Source organism: Salvia hispanica, chromosome 4 (assembly GCF_029641045.1).
Source record: "Salvia hispanica isolate PSC_SH4W2 chromosome 4, Shi_PSC_v1, whole genome shotgun sequence".
NCBI classification, from domain to species: domain Eukaryota; kingdom Viridiplantae; phylum Streptophyta; class Magnoliopsida; order Lamiales; family Lamiaceae; genus Salvia; species Salvia hispanica.
This window is the reverse complement of record NC_142695.1, coordinates 29228006-29244701: the sequence shown is the minus strand read 5'-3', so window position 1 is coordinate 29244701 and position 16696 is coordinate 29228006. Positions and strand designations below refer to the sequence as shown.

The 16696-nt window shown below is 39.6% G+C and overlaps 1 long non-coding RNA gene across 1 annotated transcript; it reads left to right on the top strand.

The window, feature by feature from the left end:
- Positions 1 to 1542: 1542 nt before the first annotated feature.
- On the top strand, positions 1543 to 2356 carry LOC148928400 (uncharacterized). The gene is made up of 2 exons (XR_016137786.1): positions 1543 to 1625; positions 2152 to 2356. It is a non-coding gene; the product is annotated as an uncharacterized LOC148928400 (long non-coding RNA).
- Positions 2357 to 16696: the final 14340 nt, after the last annotated feature.

Genomic DNA, 16696 nt, shown 5'->3' with positions numbered 1-16696 from the left:
CACATTCCACCTCAACTATTTATTCTTTTTCTTTCTCTTTTTCTTTATCACATATTTATCTTCTTTTCAAATTTTCTATTTACTTTTACTTCTAATCTAAATAAGTAAAAGCTTGTATAATTCCTCTAATTTTAATTTCTAATTTCTAATCCTCTAAAGTTGGAATATTGCAACTTCTAATTCTTATATTTATTTTTATTTCTATTTTGTAAATTTGGGGTATTACAACTCACCCCCACTTAGAGAATTTCGTGCTCGAAATGATACCTGATTAAAAAAAGAAGGAGTATCGTTGTCACACCATATACTCAGGCTCCCACGTGGTTCTTCTAGTTTATGACTTTGTCACAACACTATGTCTAGTATCTTTCTATTTCTAAGTTCTTTATCTTCTTTCTCTCAATTCTAAACTCCAGGTTATTACTCATAGGTCAAATCAGGTAGTATCTCTATTAATTAGTCGAAAGAATATAAGAAGGTTCTAACTGATACTTCCTTGATAATGACACATGCAATATATATATATATATAGGTTTGTGTTAAAATGACAACCCCTCTTAAAATGACAACGTGACAACGCTTATACAGCAATATTATAAACGTTACACAGTAATATCCAACACGTTAGACAGCAATTTATAGATTGCTGTCTAACGTGTTGGATATTGCTGTTCAAGAAAAATTGCTGTTTAAAGGCCAGCATATTGCTGCCCGTCTTTTTTGGCGTTTTTTTTTTTTTTTTTTGCCACGTGTCAGCTTATTATTCGTCCACGTGTACAAATGATTGGCTAGGAATGGTGGTATGGTGTTATTTTAAGGGGTGGTGGCACCCTAACATGCCCCTATATATATATATATATATGGGAGTATTAGGGTACTATTACCCCCTTAGTGTCTTTTTCCTTCTTAATATCAACCATTAGATTAGTAGGACGGACGGACTAGATGAAGCATCACAAAATCATCCCGTGTTGCATTATTAGTCTCATTTTGTGCATTATACGGGTATAATTGTAAAACAACAATGAATTAAAACGGAAGGAGCGAGATTTCAGCGAGATTTTCATAGACCTTCCATCTACTCACTCTCTCTCTCACTCCTCAAACCCACGATTCAACATCGTCTCCCCGAATCCCCCCCCCCCCCCTCCCCCCAATTTCCAAACCTTAGCCGCCACTCCAAGCCACCGGAAATCAACAACTACACAGAGAAGACGAATTCTGCCGGATTTTGCTCACTCGCTCGACGCAGCAACGTTTTAATCGGTGGAAGACTTGCAATCAACAACAAGGTAGGGTTCCTGATTTTGGATTTTTCAATTGAGTTTTTCTTCATTATTAATTGATTGGTTTGCTAAATTGGAGTAACTACACAGAGAAGATGACTTCTGCCAATTTTTTTCTCACTCGCTCGACGCAGCAACGTTTTAATCGGTGGAAGACTTGCAATCAACAACAAGGTAGGGTTCCTGATTTTGGATTTTTCAATTGGGTTTTCTTCATTACTGATTGATTGGTTTGCTAATCGGAGCAACTATACTGAGAAGACGAATTTTTCCGGATTTTGTTCACTCGCTTGACGCAACAGCGTTTTAATCGGTGGAAGACTTGCAATCAACAACAAGGTAGTGTTCCTGATTTTAGGTTTTTCAATTGGTTTTTTCTTCTATGTTGTAACAAATTCATTATATATACCGTTTGTTACATTATTGAATTCTATCTGCTGCATCATTTAGGTCTGCCATTGTTGTAGATTTAATTTATGCTACATCATATGGACTTGTTGGTACATAACTAATTTGCATGAAAAATGTAATAGCATTTGATACATTTTTTATGTTTTTCCTTGAATCATCTACTTCAACTTGGTTGTATTGAAGTTAATAGTTAATTACTGCTTTACAATAGGGTATTGCTCGATTTTTTAGAGGAAATCTTATTGTGCTTTATTCGATTGCTTTCAATTGCTTTATTCGATTGCTTTCTTACATTATTTGCTTGCTTTTGTACATTATTGTAATTGTCGTGTCTAATAATCCTGTTTATTATAATTGTAATGTACGACTATAGTTATTTAATGTATATTTCTTACTGAGTAATGTACGAATATAGTATTTTAATGTATGTTTTTCTGATTTTGTTTGTGATAAGATGGGCCACCATGATTTGAGAAACTCTACAACACTGAAAGAGATAGAGAATGACAAGGAGAAGCATACGTGGAAGAGAAAATATTGACATTTTTTAGTTTGTTTTCCAGATATATTGTTTTTTATACTTGCTTTAAGACGTACATTATTTAGTAGTTAAGTATTACATTGTTTTGGAGTTGTCCTACTTTATAATTTTATCTCTACTATTATTATGCCATAAGTTTACTATATACGTTTGACCCATGGATTGGTAAACCCAAAGGGCATAAATTCAAGTTCCCTGTAACATTATTCTCTGCAATATGTACATTATTCATTGTTACGAATGTACATTACTAGATACTATTGGTACATTATTCACTATACCAAATCTGAATCAAACATTAAAAACGAAATTTAATTCATGTGGTGGTACTATACCATAGCTCCATGGGTTGCTAAACCCAAGGGGAATGATTCAAACTCTCTGCCCTTTGTGATGGTTTCGTTTGTGAGTGGGTACTAAAACCTAGCCCCATGGATTGCTAAATCCAAAGGGCATGAATTCAATTTTCTGTCAACATTATTCTATTCAATTTGTACATTATGCATTGATCCGTGCACATTATTAGATAATATTATTTACTCGCCAAACATTAAATACTTACACAAGTACATTATTCTCTTCAATCTGTACATTATTCACTGCCCTTGGCGTATATTATTTAGTTCTACTTAGCCTAAACATTTATTCACTGAATGTACAACAAGTGAATAAACATTATTTAGTTCTTCAATCCGTAAATTTTGATGTATGGTTTAGTAATATGCCCTAGCCCTATGGATTGCTAAACCCTATGGGAATGGCTCTAACTCCCTTCCCATAGTCAAGGTTTTGTTAGTGAGTCGGTACTACACCCTAGCCCCATGGATTGCTAAACCATTTGGGGAATGGATTTAACTTCTATCACACATTAAACTCATTGTAATGTACATTATTCAAAGACGGCGTATACATTATACAACTATAATCGTACATTAATACAATCTGCATTATATACTTAATATATTACATTATTTGTCGAAAGTTTAAAAACTATAACTTACGATTAAACGAAAATCTGTAAATCAATGAACGGATTAATTAAATTACTTTCTTATTGTTGAAAAAACGAAACCAATCGAGGAATACTTCCAGAATTCGGGTTTAGGCGAGAAACTACACCACCAGACGTGTTCAACGTAGAAAATTGAGTCAGTTATGTCAGAGAAGAAAGAGAAATTATGAAGGAATATGAAATAAAAACAAACTAAAAAACTTTCTTCCATAATTGAAAACACCAAAACTTATGAAGGAAATCGATAGAAGATGCTCAAAATTATGGCAGAGGAATGGAATTTGAATTTTGTGATGTGCAGCAATGTAAACCGTAAAGATGGAGGAGAGAAGAAGAAGAATTAAATATGGAAAATAAATTAGAAAATATAACTACCAAACTTAATGGAGAGAATTAAGGAAATGAAATAACCGTGCAAAAAATCACTCCCAACAATGCCCTTTTCCAATTAATTTAATAATATAAATAATGAAAACAAGCTTAATTTTCGGCCATCAGATCTTGAAAATGGAGGGTGGAGATTGAGAAGGAAAAAGAACAAAAAATGGAAAAAGGATGTGAATACATCCCTATATATATATATATATATATATATATAGGAATGTGATCAAATGAAAACTCTAAATACTGTACAAACTTAAAACTATGATCTGGACCATTGAACAATGTCAACAGATCACAAAAAAGCATCAACAAAAAAATGTCAATAGAATTTCAACAGTAGTCAATGATTGATGTTTTGTTGATACTATGTTGACATTAAAATCTTGAAATTTTACACTGTGTTGATATTGTATTGAAATAGTGTTGAAGCTGTGTTGAGGAGTTTTGAGTTTGTACAATATATAAGTTTGCATTTTATCACTAATATATATATATATATAGGGGTGCACTAGGGTGCCACCATAGATAGGATAACACCATACCACCAATATAGTCCGTTAGATCTCGTTTATGGACACCTAAGATTAAGTTTCGAGAAAAAACACAGGTTTGCAGTGTACAGTATTAGATATTGCAGTCTACTGTATTAGATATTGCAGTCGTGGTAAAATGCAATATTGCTGTGGTAAGACTGCAATATTTAATGAACAACACTGCAATCTGGTAACGTAAAATTAGAAATTTCCTATTTTACCCCTCCGTGTTTTTACACGTGGCAGCATGACAAGCACACGATTTTCAGATCCAATGGCCTAAAATGGTGGTATGGTGTTACAATAAAGAGGGTTATATATATAGGGGCATGTTAGGGTGCCACCACCCCTTAAAATAACACCATACCACCATTCCTAGCCAATCATTTGTATACGTGGACGAATAATAAGCTGCCACGTGGACAATTTTTTTTCAAGGATAAAAAAAGACGGGCAGCAATATTTAATACCTTATACAAAATTTTTTCTTGAACAACAATATCCAACACGCTAGATTGCTGTCTACCGTATTGAATATTGTTGTATAAGTAGTGTCACGGTGTCACTTTAAGAGGGGTTGTCATTTTAACACAAACATATATATATATATATATATATATATAGGGGATCATTAGGGTGCCACCATAGTTAGAGTGACATCCTACCACTAATTTGATCCGTCAGATTTGATATATGGACGCTTGAGATCAATTTATTGAAATAGAGTCTGAATTGCTGGATAATGCAGGGGATATTGCTGTGTAGGGGTAATTTGGTCAATTACCTAAATTGAAACCTACACAGATTTGAATTAAATAAACGCTGTCGCTTCTTCCCACTACACCATTAATCTCTCTTCTACCAAAAAACCGACGCTCTCTCTTCATACTACACCATTAATCTCTCTCTCCCAATTTGGAACCCTAACGGGCGATTCATTTTCTCTTCGACAGCGAATTGGAAGCAATGTTTACGACGGCGAAGTCGAATCACAGTTGACAAAGATATTCAGAGATACAGTGGTGATATGATGTTTTTTTCAGAATCACGAGTTTAGTTAGGGGTCGATTGCTTTAATATATCTCTTGATTTTGATTGCATTCATCTATCTCTAATTGTTATGCTCGGATCGTTTTTTGCTTTATTAGGTTTTGTTGATTCCCTAGCAATCGAGTTTTAATCTAAAATCGGCGATTATTAGCGAATTTTGGCTGTGAAAAGAAGCGATTGTGGCTTGCGGTTGTCGGCGCGGTTTCTGGGACTCCCCATCGGTAAAATTTTGCTTCATTATGTTTTATTTTTGCTTTCAGTTTTTTGGAGAATTTTTAATTGGTGATTTTGGTAATTTTCGCAATTGTATAGCTATTTTGCTCGGTGTATTGGTAACTTTTGCAATTGTATGGAGATTTTGCTCCATGTATTGGTGATTTTTGCAATTGTATGGTGATTTTGCTCCATGTATTGGTGATTTTTGCAATTGTATGATGATTTCTTCCAATTTTATTGCGATTTTGTTATGTTGATTTTTGATTTGTTGTTGTTATATGCAAATTTGTTCGTAGTACCTGGTTTTTTATTTCTGATATCATACATAACTCTGCATTGCATTATAAAGTATTGGTGATTGCATATTAATGTACATGTGAATGCAATGTAGTGAATTGTTTCGGTTGTCCTCTGTTTTGTTGATTATGCCGTATATATTGCAGTGCATTGTAGTCTACTTTGCTGGACATAGTAATATTATTTGCATTTGAGAAAAAGAATAATTTAAGGTATTTGAAATGCACACCACTTGCTATCTTGCATTGCATTGTACACTATCTTGCAGAGTAACATACATGTGAATGCATCGTACACTATCTTGCAGAGTAACATACATCATCGATTGGAAATGCGACCTAAGAAACAAGAAGTCGAAGTCCTTCCTGCTGCTTTGTGGCATATTCTATACAACAATGCTGTATAGAAACGATAACATGGACATTGACTCCGTTATGAGTATTGCATCAAGAGGAGGGGAAAAAGAAGGGATCGATAGACGATGAGAAGATGGTCGTAGACCACCACAAACCGTGACTAACTAATGAACATTTTTTTGCTGCAAATATTAAGTTTAGTTTCAGTGGTGTTTTTTGATGTAGATGATGTTTTGTTTTGGTTATTCCTTGTACTAAAAAAATATGACGATTTTATTTTGGTGTAGACAATGTTGGTGGCGTAATTTGAATTGTCTTTGTCCCTTAGTTGTTTAATGTCTGCTAATTCTATAATGTTTGTGTGCTTAATATGAAATGTAGTTAGGGAATACATCAAAAATTATACAACAATACTTTATGTTTTGTACTGCAATATGTGAAACGGTGCACATGCAAAAATTGATCTCATTAAGAGGCAATAACCAATGAAAGGGAATGCAATCTGAGAATAATAGTACTCCACATTACCAATTAATTGTAGTGTACTATGAAAGTAGTAAAGTATTTCAATGAAGTAAGCAAACCAGAAAGCAATAGTAAGCAATACTTTGAGAACAAATCTGCAATCGTTTCGATAAACTACAACAACAAAAAATAAAATAAAGTAATACTCCATATAACTGCATAAACTACGTGGTAACGCTGCAATATCCAATGAATAACACTGCAATATTTAATGAATAACACTGCAATGTATTATGTAAGAAGTAGTACGGCTAAAAGATTGAAATACTGCTAGATGAACTAATTGATCTCCTTTTCCTTTTGTTTGCCACCATTGGCATGGTGACACAGTTCTCTACATTTTCCATACCGACACAATGGTATGTTGTTCAACCTCACAGTCCTCTCCTTGCAAAACTGCTTCCCCTTCATATTTGAATTGCAATATAATGCAATTACACATTATGTGGCCAGCAACTTCCAATACACAATACAACAATCTGGTAAATGCTTCGCCTTCATAGTTGAACTGCAATATAATGCAATTACACATTATGTGGCCAACAACTTTCAATACATAATACAACAATCTGGTAAAGAGCATGGTATAGCCAAAATGCTTCCCCTTCATAGTTGAATTGCAATATAATGCAATTACACATTATGTGTCCAGCAACTTTCAATACATAATACAACAATCTGGTAAAGAGCAAGGTATAGCCAAAATGCTTCCCTTCATAGTTGAATTTCAATATAATACAATTACTTATTATGTGTCCAGCAACTTTGAATACATAATACAACAATCTGGTAAAGAGCAAGGTATAGAAAAAAATGTTTCCTCTTTATAGTTGAATTGCAATATAATGCAATTACACATTATGTGGCCAGCAACTTTCAATACATAATACAACAATCTAGTAAAGAGCAAGGTATAGACAAAATAACTGAGTAGAATTGGAATAAATGTGAATTTAAATAGAATCAGTAGGTTCATCAACAAAAAAAAGGCTAAAATCTAACAATAATCGCAGACTAAGTTTGAGAGAAACCAAATAGGAAGTTTCTTATGAAATCAACCAATAATCATCCAAACACATACAAAGCGGACGACAAACTGAATCAATGACGAAATATGGAATCAATGTCGAGGATTACTCAATTCGCATAGCAAGGAATTTACTCAATCACAAATATTACAAAATCAACAAAATTAAGGAATTGTTTACCTTCTGCAAAATTACTCATCTCCAAATCACAATTGATGATCGTCCCCATTACCATATGACATGAATTGAAGAATTGATTCAATCAATCGCCTCCAAGGGAAGATAAAATATTTAATTCAATCGATGAACTTAGAAAATTACTATCATCTCCAAATCACAAATTGATTCACAAATTGATTAATGCCACGTGTCATTTAATAATGCACATTTTCATTCTAATAATGCACAGCGGCTAATAATGCAACATTATAGACTAATAATGCACATTTTCATTCTACTAATGCACAGCGGCTAATAATGCAACATCATAGACTAATAATGCATTGATCACAACCATCCAATTTAAGGATCCAAGGGCTGAGATTAAGAAGGAAATAGGACACTTAGGGTGCAAAGGAGCCTAACGCACCCATATATATATATATATATATATATATATATATACAGGATTGTGTTAAAATGACAACACCTCTTAAAGTAACACCATACCACCATGGCTAGCCAATCATTTATACATGTGGACGAATAATAAGCTGCCATGTGGCAATCATAAAAATTGCTCAAGGATAAATTTTCACGGACTGCAATATCCAATACACTAAACTGCAATTTTTCCCGACTGCAATATCCAATACGCTACACTGCAATCTATAGATTGCAGTCTAGCGTTTATACTATTGCAGTCTAGCATATATAATATTGCAGTCTAGCGTGGTGTCACAGTGTCATTTTAAGAGTGTTGTCATTTTAACGCACCCCTATATATACATATATATATAGGGGAGCACTAGGGTGCCCCCTTAGTTAGAGTAACAACGTACATCCAATCTGGTGCTGCCATGTGGCACAAAACATGCAGTATTTTAGACACAAAAATGCAATCTAGTTGTATATGCATTTCCGCAGATTGCATTTTAGTTGTAGGTAAATTACATTTTATAATGTTGAGTTTTGCATTTTCACATAAATTGCATTTTATATTGTTGAGTTTTGCATTTTCACATGTATAAATGCAATCCGTCTTATTATAAAATGCAATTTATGTGAAAATGCAAAACTCAACGATAAAAAATTCAATCTGCATATAACAAAAATGCAATCTGGCGAAATTCATTTATAGCTTTCACAAATATATCGTGCTTCCAGGGTGAGCAGTGTATGGAGTCTCATGAGCTTCACTCATGATCTCGTTCTTGAGTTCCTCGTTGTCAGGCACGCATAGTCTTCCTTCAAACATGAGGGCATTATCGGACTCCTCACTAAAATTTCCCGATTTGCCCGTTCTCACTTCCACTCGAATCTCTTCGAGTTTCGCATCCATTCGTTGCGCTGCAACGATTCTTGTTTTCAAATCTGGTTCCACCACTAAGGTGGCGATTCGTCCTTCCACCGTTTCAGGTGCCCTTATCACTTCTAATCGCAATTTACTAAACTCTCGTATCAAACTTTCTTCTTCCGTCAGGGAAGCTAGTTGCGAATGGTCTTTTCGGCTCAAAGCATCTGCCACCACATTTGCTTTGCCGGGGTGGTAACTGATACCACAATCGTAGTCCTTCAGTAGTTCGAGTCATCTTCGTTGTCTCATCTTTAAGTCCTTCTGCTCGAAAAAGTATTTCAAGCTCTTGTGGTCCCGAAATTTGGTACCTTCATGAAAAGAGTTCCGGGTACAGTTCCATCATCTTATCCTCGAGCTCCCACGTGGTTTCCTCGTGTTCGTGGTTTCTCCAAAGTACTTTCACGCTAGCAATAGATTTGTTCCTCAAGATTTGAACTTTACGGTCCAAGATCATCTGAGGTCGCTCCTCGTAACTCAAATCTGGATTCAAAGCAAATTCCTTATAGTGAATCGCGTGTTTCGGGTCGAACACGTACTTCCGCAACTGCGACACATGAAAGACGTTGTGTTCATTCCCAAGGTTTGGCGGTATCGCTAATCGATAGGCTACGGGTCCAACTTCTTCAAGAATTTCATAAGGACCGATAAAACGTGGTTTCAACTTTCCTTTAACACCAAAACGCTTTATCCCTTTCGACGGGGATACCTTGAGAAAAACCTTGTCGCCGGTTTGAAATTACAAGTCGGTCCGTCGGACATCAGCGTAAGACTTTTGTCTGTCTTGGGCTTCTTTCATTCTCACACGGATTTGTCGAACAATTTCTATCATCTACTCGACTGCGTCGGGTCCAAGTACTCTTCGTTCGCCAACTTCATCCCAGTAGAGCGGTGATCTACACCTTTTTCCATATAAGGCTTCATACGGCGCCATGTTAATCGTTGCTTGGAAACTGTTGTTGTAAGCAAATTCAATTAGCGGTAGTGCGGTCTCCCAACTTCCGCCTCGGTCGAGCACTACGGCTCTTAGCATATCCTCGAGAGTTTGTATCGTCCTCTCGGATTGCCCATCGGACTGCGGGTGAAACGCCGTGCTAAAGTTCAATCGTGTTCCAAGCTCGCGCTGTAGACTAATCCAAAATTTTGAAGTGAACTTCGGGTCACGATCAGACGTAATCGACACTGGGACTCCATGCAATCGCACGATTTCTTTCATGTAGATACGCGCTAGTCTGTCCGATCCATGAGTTATCGGAATCGATAGGAAATGCGCACATTTGGGGAGTCGGTCTACAATCACCCAAATGGCGGTGTTTCCTTTGAGAGTCTTTGGCAAGGCCGTCACGAAATCCATGGTGATGTGATCCCACTTCCACTCTGGTACTTCCAACGGTTGTAATTTTCTGTACGGACGTTGATGTAAGGCCTTCACCTGTTGGCAGGCTAAGCAATGCTCCACAAATGCCACGATATCCCTCTTCATGCCATTCCACCAAAATGACTTCTTCAAGTCTTGGTACATCTTCGTGCTTCCAGGGTGAGCAGTGTATGGAGTCTCATGAGCATCACTCATGATCTCGTTCTTGAGTTCCTCGTTGTCAGGCAGGCATAGTCTTCCTTCAAACATGAGGGCATTATCGGACTCCTCACTAAAATTTCCCGATTTGCCCGTTCTCACTTCCACTCGAATCTCTTCGAGTTTCGCATCCATTCGTTGCGCTGCAACGATTCTTGTTTTCAAATCTGGTTCCACCACTAAGGTGGCGATTCGTCCTTCCACCGTTTCAGGTGCCCTTATCACTTCTAATCGCAATTTACTAAACTCTCGTATCAAACTTTCTTCTTCCGTCAGGGAAGCTAGTTGCGAATGGTCTTTTCGGCTCAAAGCATCTTCCACCACATTTGCATTGCCGGGGTGGTAACTGATACCACAATCGTAGTCCTTCACTAGTTCGAGTCATCTTCGTTGTCTCATCTTTAAGTCCTTCTGCTCGAAAAAGTATTTCAATCTCTTGTGGTCCCGAAATTTGGTACCTTCATGGAAAGAGTTCCGGGTACAGTTCCATCATCTTATCCTCGAGCTCCCACGTGGTTTCTTCGTATTCGTGGTTTCTCCAAAGTACTTTCACGCTAGCAATAGATTTGTTCCTCAAGATTTGAACTTTACGGTCCAAGATCATCTGAGGTCGCTCCTCGTAACTCAAATCTGGATTCAAAGCAAATTCCTCATAGTGAATTGCGTGTTTCGGGTCGAACACGTACTTCCGCAACTGCGACACATGAAAGACGTTGTGTTCGTTCCCAAGGTTTGGCGGTAGCGCTAATCGATAGGCTACGGGTCCAACTTCTTCAAGAATTTCATAAGGACCGATAAAACGTGGTTTCAACTTTACTTTAACACCAAAACGCGTTATCCCTTTCGACGGGGATACCTTGAGAAAAACCTTGTCGCCGGTTTGAAATTGCAAGTCGGTCCGTCGGACATCAGCGTAAGACTTTTGTCTGTCTTGGGCTTCTTTCATTCTCACACGGATTTGTCGAACAATTTCTATCATCTACTCGACTGCGTCGGGTCCAAGTACCCTTCGTTCGCCAACTTCATCCCAGTAGAGCGGTGATCTACACCTTCTTCCATATAAGGCTTCATACGGCGCCATGTTAATCGTTGCTTGGAAACTGTTGTTGTAAGCAAATTCAATTAGCGGTAGTGCGGTCTCCCAACTTCCGCCTCGGTCGAGCACTACGGCTCTTAGCATATCCTCGAGAGTTTGTATCGTCCTCTCGGATTGCCCATCGGACTGCGGGTGAAACGCCGTGCTAAAGTTCAATCGTGTTCCAAGCTCGCGCTGTAGACTAATCCAAAATTTTGAAGTGAACTTCGGGTCACGATCAGACGTAATCGACACTGGGACTCCATGCAATCGCACGATTTCTTTCATGTAGATACGCGCTAGTTTGTCCGATCCATGAGTTATCGGAATCGGTAGGAAATGCGCACATTTGGGGAGTCGGTCTACAATCACCCAAATGGCGGTGTTTCCTTTGAGAGTCTTTGGCAAGGCCATCACGAAATCCATGGTGATGTGATCCCACTTCAACTCTGGTACTTCCAACGGTAGTAATTTTCTGTACGGACGTTGATGTAAGGCCTTCACCTGTTGGCAGGCTAAGCAATGCTCCACAAATGCCACGATATCCCTCTTCATGCCATTCCACCAAAATGACTTCTTCAAGTCTTGGTACATCTTCGTGCTTCCAGGGTGAGCAGTGTATGGAGTCTCATGAGCATCACTCATGATCTCGTTCTTGAGTTCCTCGTTGTCAGGCAGGCATAGTCTTCCTTCAAACATGAGGGCATTATCGGACTCCTCACTAAAATTTCCCGATTTGCCCGTTCTCACTTCCACTCGAATCTCTTCGAGTTTCGCATCCATTCGTTGCGCTGCAACGATTCTTGTTTTCAAATCTGGTTCCACCACTAAGGTGGCGATTCGTCCTTCCACCGTTTCAGGTGCCCTTATCACTTCTAATCGCAATTTACTAAACTCTCGTATCAAACTTTCTTCTTCCGTCAGGGAAGCTAGTTGCGAATGGTCTTTTCGGATCAAAGCATCTTCCACCACATTTGCTTTGCCGGGGTGGTAACTGATACCACAATCGTAGTCCTTCACTAGTTCGAGTCATCTTCGTTGTCTCATCTTTAAGTCCTTCTGCTCGAAAAAGTATTTCAAGCTCTTGTGGTCCCGAAATTTGGTACCTTCATGGAAAGAGTTCCGGGTACAGTTCCATCATCTTATCCTCGAGCTCCCACGTGGTTTCCTCGTATTCGTGGTTTCTCCAAAGTACTTTCACGCTAGCAATAGATTTGTTCCTCAAGATTTGAACTTTACGGTCCAAGATCATCTGAGGTCGCTCCTCGTAACTCAAATCTGGATTCAAAGCAAATTCCTCATAGTGAATCGCGTGTTTCGGGTCGAACACGTACTTCCGCAACTGCGACACATGAAAGACGTTGTGTTCGTTCCCAAGGTTTGGCGGTAGCGCTAATCGATAGGCTACGGGTCCAACTTCTTCAAGAATTTCATAAGGACCGATAAAACGTGGTTTCAACTTTCCTTTAACACCAAAACGCGTTATCCCTTTCGACGGGGATACCTTGAGAAAAACCTTGTCGCCGGTTTGAAATTGCAAGTCGGTCCGTCGGACATCAGCGTAAGACTTTTGTCTGTCTTGGGCTTCTTTCATTCTCACACGGATTTGTCGAACAATTTCTATCATCTACTCGACTGCGTCGGGTCCAAGTACCCTTCGTTCGCCAACTTCATCCCAGTAGAGCGGTGATCTACACCTTCTTCCATATAAGGCTTCATACGGCGCCATGTTAATCGTTGCTTGGAAACTGTTGTTGTAAGCAAATTCAATTAGCGGTAGTGCGGTCTCCCAACTTCCGCCTCGGTCGAGCACTACGGCTCTTAGCATATCCTCGAGAGTTTGTATCGTCCTCTCGGATTGCCCATCGGACTGCGGGTGAAACGCCGTGCTAAAGTTCAATCGTGTTCCAAGCTCGCGCTGTAGACTAATCCAAAATTTTGAAGTGAACTTCGGGTCACGATCAGACGTAATCGTCACTGGGACTCCATGCAATCGCACGATTTCTTTCATGTAGATACGCGCTAGTCTGTCCGATCCATGAGTTATCGGAATCGGTAGGAAATGCGCACATTTGGGGAGTCGGTCTACAATCACCCAAATGGCGGTGTTTCCTTTGAGAGTCTTTGGCAAGGCCATCACGAAATCCATGGTGATGTGATCCCACTTCCACTCTGGTACTTCCAACGGTTGTAATTTTCTGTACGGACGTTGATGTAAGGCCTTCACCTATTGGCAGGCTAAGCAATGCTCCACAAATGCCACGATATCCCTCTTCATGCCATTCCACCAAAATGACTTCTTCAAGTCTTGGTACATCTTCGTGCTTCCAAGGTGAGCAGTGTATGGAGTCTCATGAGCTTCACTCATGATCTCGTTCTTGAGTTCCTCGTTGTCAGGCACGCATAGTCTTCCTTCAAACATGAGAGCATTATCGGATTCCTCACTAAAATTTCCCGATTTGCCCGTTCTCACTTCCACTCGAATCTCTTCGAGTTTCGCATCCATTCGTTGCGCTGCAACGATTCTTGTTTTCAAATCTGGTTCCACCACTAAGGTGGCGATTCGTCCTTCCACCGTTTCAGGTGCCCTTATCACTTCTAATCGCAATTTACTAAACTCTCGTATCAAACTTTCTTCTTCCGTCAGGGAAGCTAGTTGCGAATGGTCTTTTCGGCTCAAAGCATCTGCCACCACATTTGCTTTGCCGGGGTGGTAACTGATACCACAATCGTAGTCCTTCAGTAGTTCGAGTCATCTTCGTTGTCTCATCTTTAAGTCCTTCTGCTCGAAAAAGTATTTCAAGCTCTTGTGGTCCCGAAATTTGGTACCTTCATGGAAAGAGTTCCGGGTACAGTTCCATCATCTTATCCTCGAGCTCCCACGTGGTTTCCTCGTGTTCGTGGTTTCTCCAAAGTACTTTCACGCTAGCAATAGATTTGTTCCTCAAGATTTGAACTTTACGGTCCAAGATCATCTGAGGTCGCTCCTCGTAACTCAAATCTGGATTCAAAGCAAATTCCTTATAGTGAATCGCGTGTTTCGGGTCGAACACGTACTTCCGCAACTGCGACACATGAAAGACGTTGTGTTCATTCCCAAGGTTTGGCGGTATCGCTAATCGATAGGCTACGGGTCCAACTTCTTCAAGAATTTCATAAGGACCGATAAAACGTGGTTTCAACTTTCCTTTAACACCAAAACGCGTTATCCCTTTCGACGGGGATACCTTGAGAAAAACCTTGTCGCCGGTTTGAAATTACAAGTCGGTCCGTCGGACATCAGCGTAAGACTTTTGTCTGTCTTGGGCTTCTTTCATTCTCACACGGATTTGTCGAACAATTTCTATCATCTACTCGACTGCGTCGGGTCCAAGTACCCTTCGTTCGCCAACTTCATCCCAGTAGAGCGGTGATCTACACCTTTTTCCATATAAGGCTTCATACGGCGCCATGTTAATCGTTGCTTGGAAACTGTTGTTGTAAGCAAATTCAATTAGCGGTAGTGCGGTCTCCCAACTTCCGCCTCGGTCGAGCACTACGGCTCTTAGCATATCCTCGAGAGTTTGTATCGTCCTCTCGGATTGCCCATCGGACTGCGGGTGAAACGCCGTGCTAAAGTTCAATCGTGTTCCAAGCTCGCGCTGTAGACTAATCCAAAATTTTGAAGTGAACTTCGGGTCACGATCAGACGTAATCGACACTGGGACTCCATGCAATCGCACGATTTCTTTCATGTAGATACGCGCTAGTTTGTCCGATCCATGAGTTATCGGAATCGGTAGGAAATGCGCACATTTGGGGAGTCGGTCTACAATCACCCAAATGGCGGTGTTTCCTTTGAGAGTCTTTGGCAAGGCCGTCACGAAATCCATGGTGATGTGATCCCACTTCCACTCTGGTACTTCCAACGGTTGTAATTTTCTGTACGGACGTTGATGTAAGGCCTTCACCTGTTGGCAGGCTAAGCAATGCTCCACAAATGCCACGATATCCCTCTTCATGCCATTCCACCAAAATGACTTCTTCAAGTCTTGGTACATCTTCGTGCTTCCAGGGTGAGCAGTGTATGGAGTCTCATGAGCTTCACTCATGATCTCGTTCTTGAGTTCCTCGTTGTCAGGCACGCATAGTCTTCCTTCAAACATGAGAGCATTATCGGACTCCTCACTAAAATTTCCCGATTTCCCCGTTCTCACTTCCACTCGAATCTCTTCGAGTTTCGCATCCATTCGTTGCGCTGCAACGATTCTTGTTTTCAAATCTGGTTCCACCACTAAGGTGGCGATTCGTCCTTCCACCGTTTCAGGTGCCCTTATCACTTCTAATCGCAATTTACTAAACTCTCGTATCAAACTTTCTTCTTCCGTCAGGGAAGCTAGTTGCGAATGGTCTTTTCGGATCAAAGCATCTTCCACCACATTTGCTTTGCCGGGGTGGTAACTGATACCACAATCGTAGTCCTTCACTAGTTCGAGTCATCTTCGTTGTCTCATCTTTAAGTCCTTCTGCTCGAAAAAGTATTTCAAGCTCTTGTGGTCCCGAAATTTGGTACCTTCATGGAAAGAGTTCCGGGTACAGTTCCATCATCTTATCCTCGAGCTCCCACGTGGTTTCCTCGTATTCGTGGTTTCTCCAAAGTACTTTCACGCTAGCAATAGATTTGTTCCTCAAGATTTGAACTTTACGGTCCAAGATCATCTGAGGTCGCTCCTCGTAACTCAAATCTGGATTCAAAGCAAATTCCTCATAGTGAATCGCGTGTTTCGGGTCGAACACGTACTTCCGCAACTGCGACACATGAAAGACGTTGTGTTCGTTCCCAAGGTTTGGCGGTAGCGCTAATCGATAGGCTACGGGTCCAACTTCTTCAAGAATTTCATAAGGACCGATAAA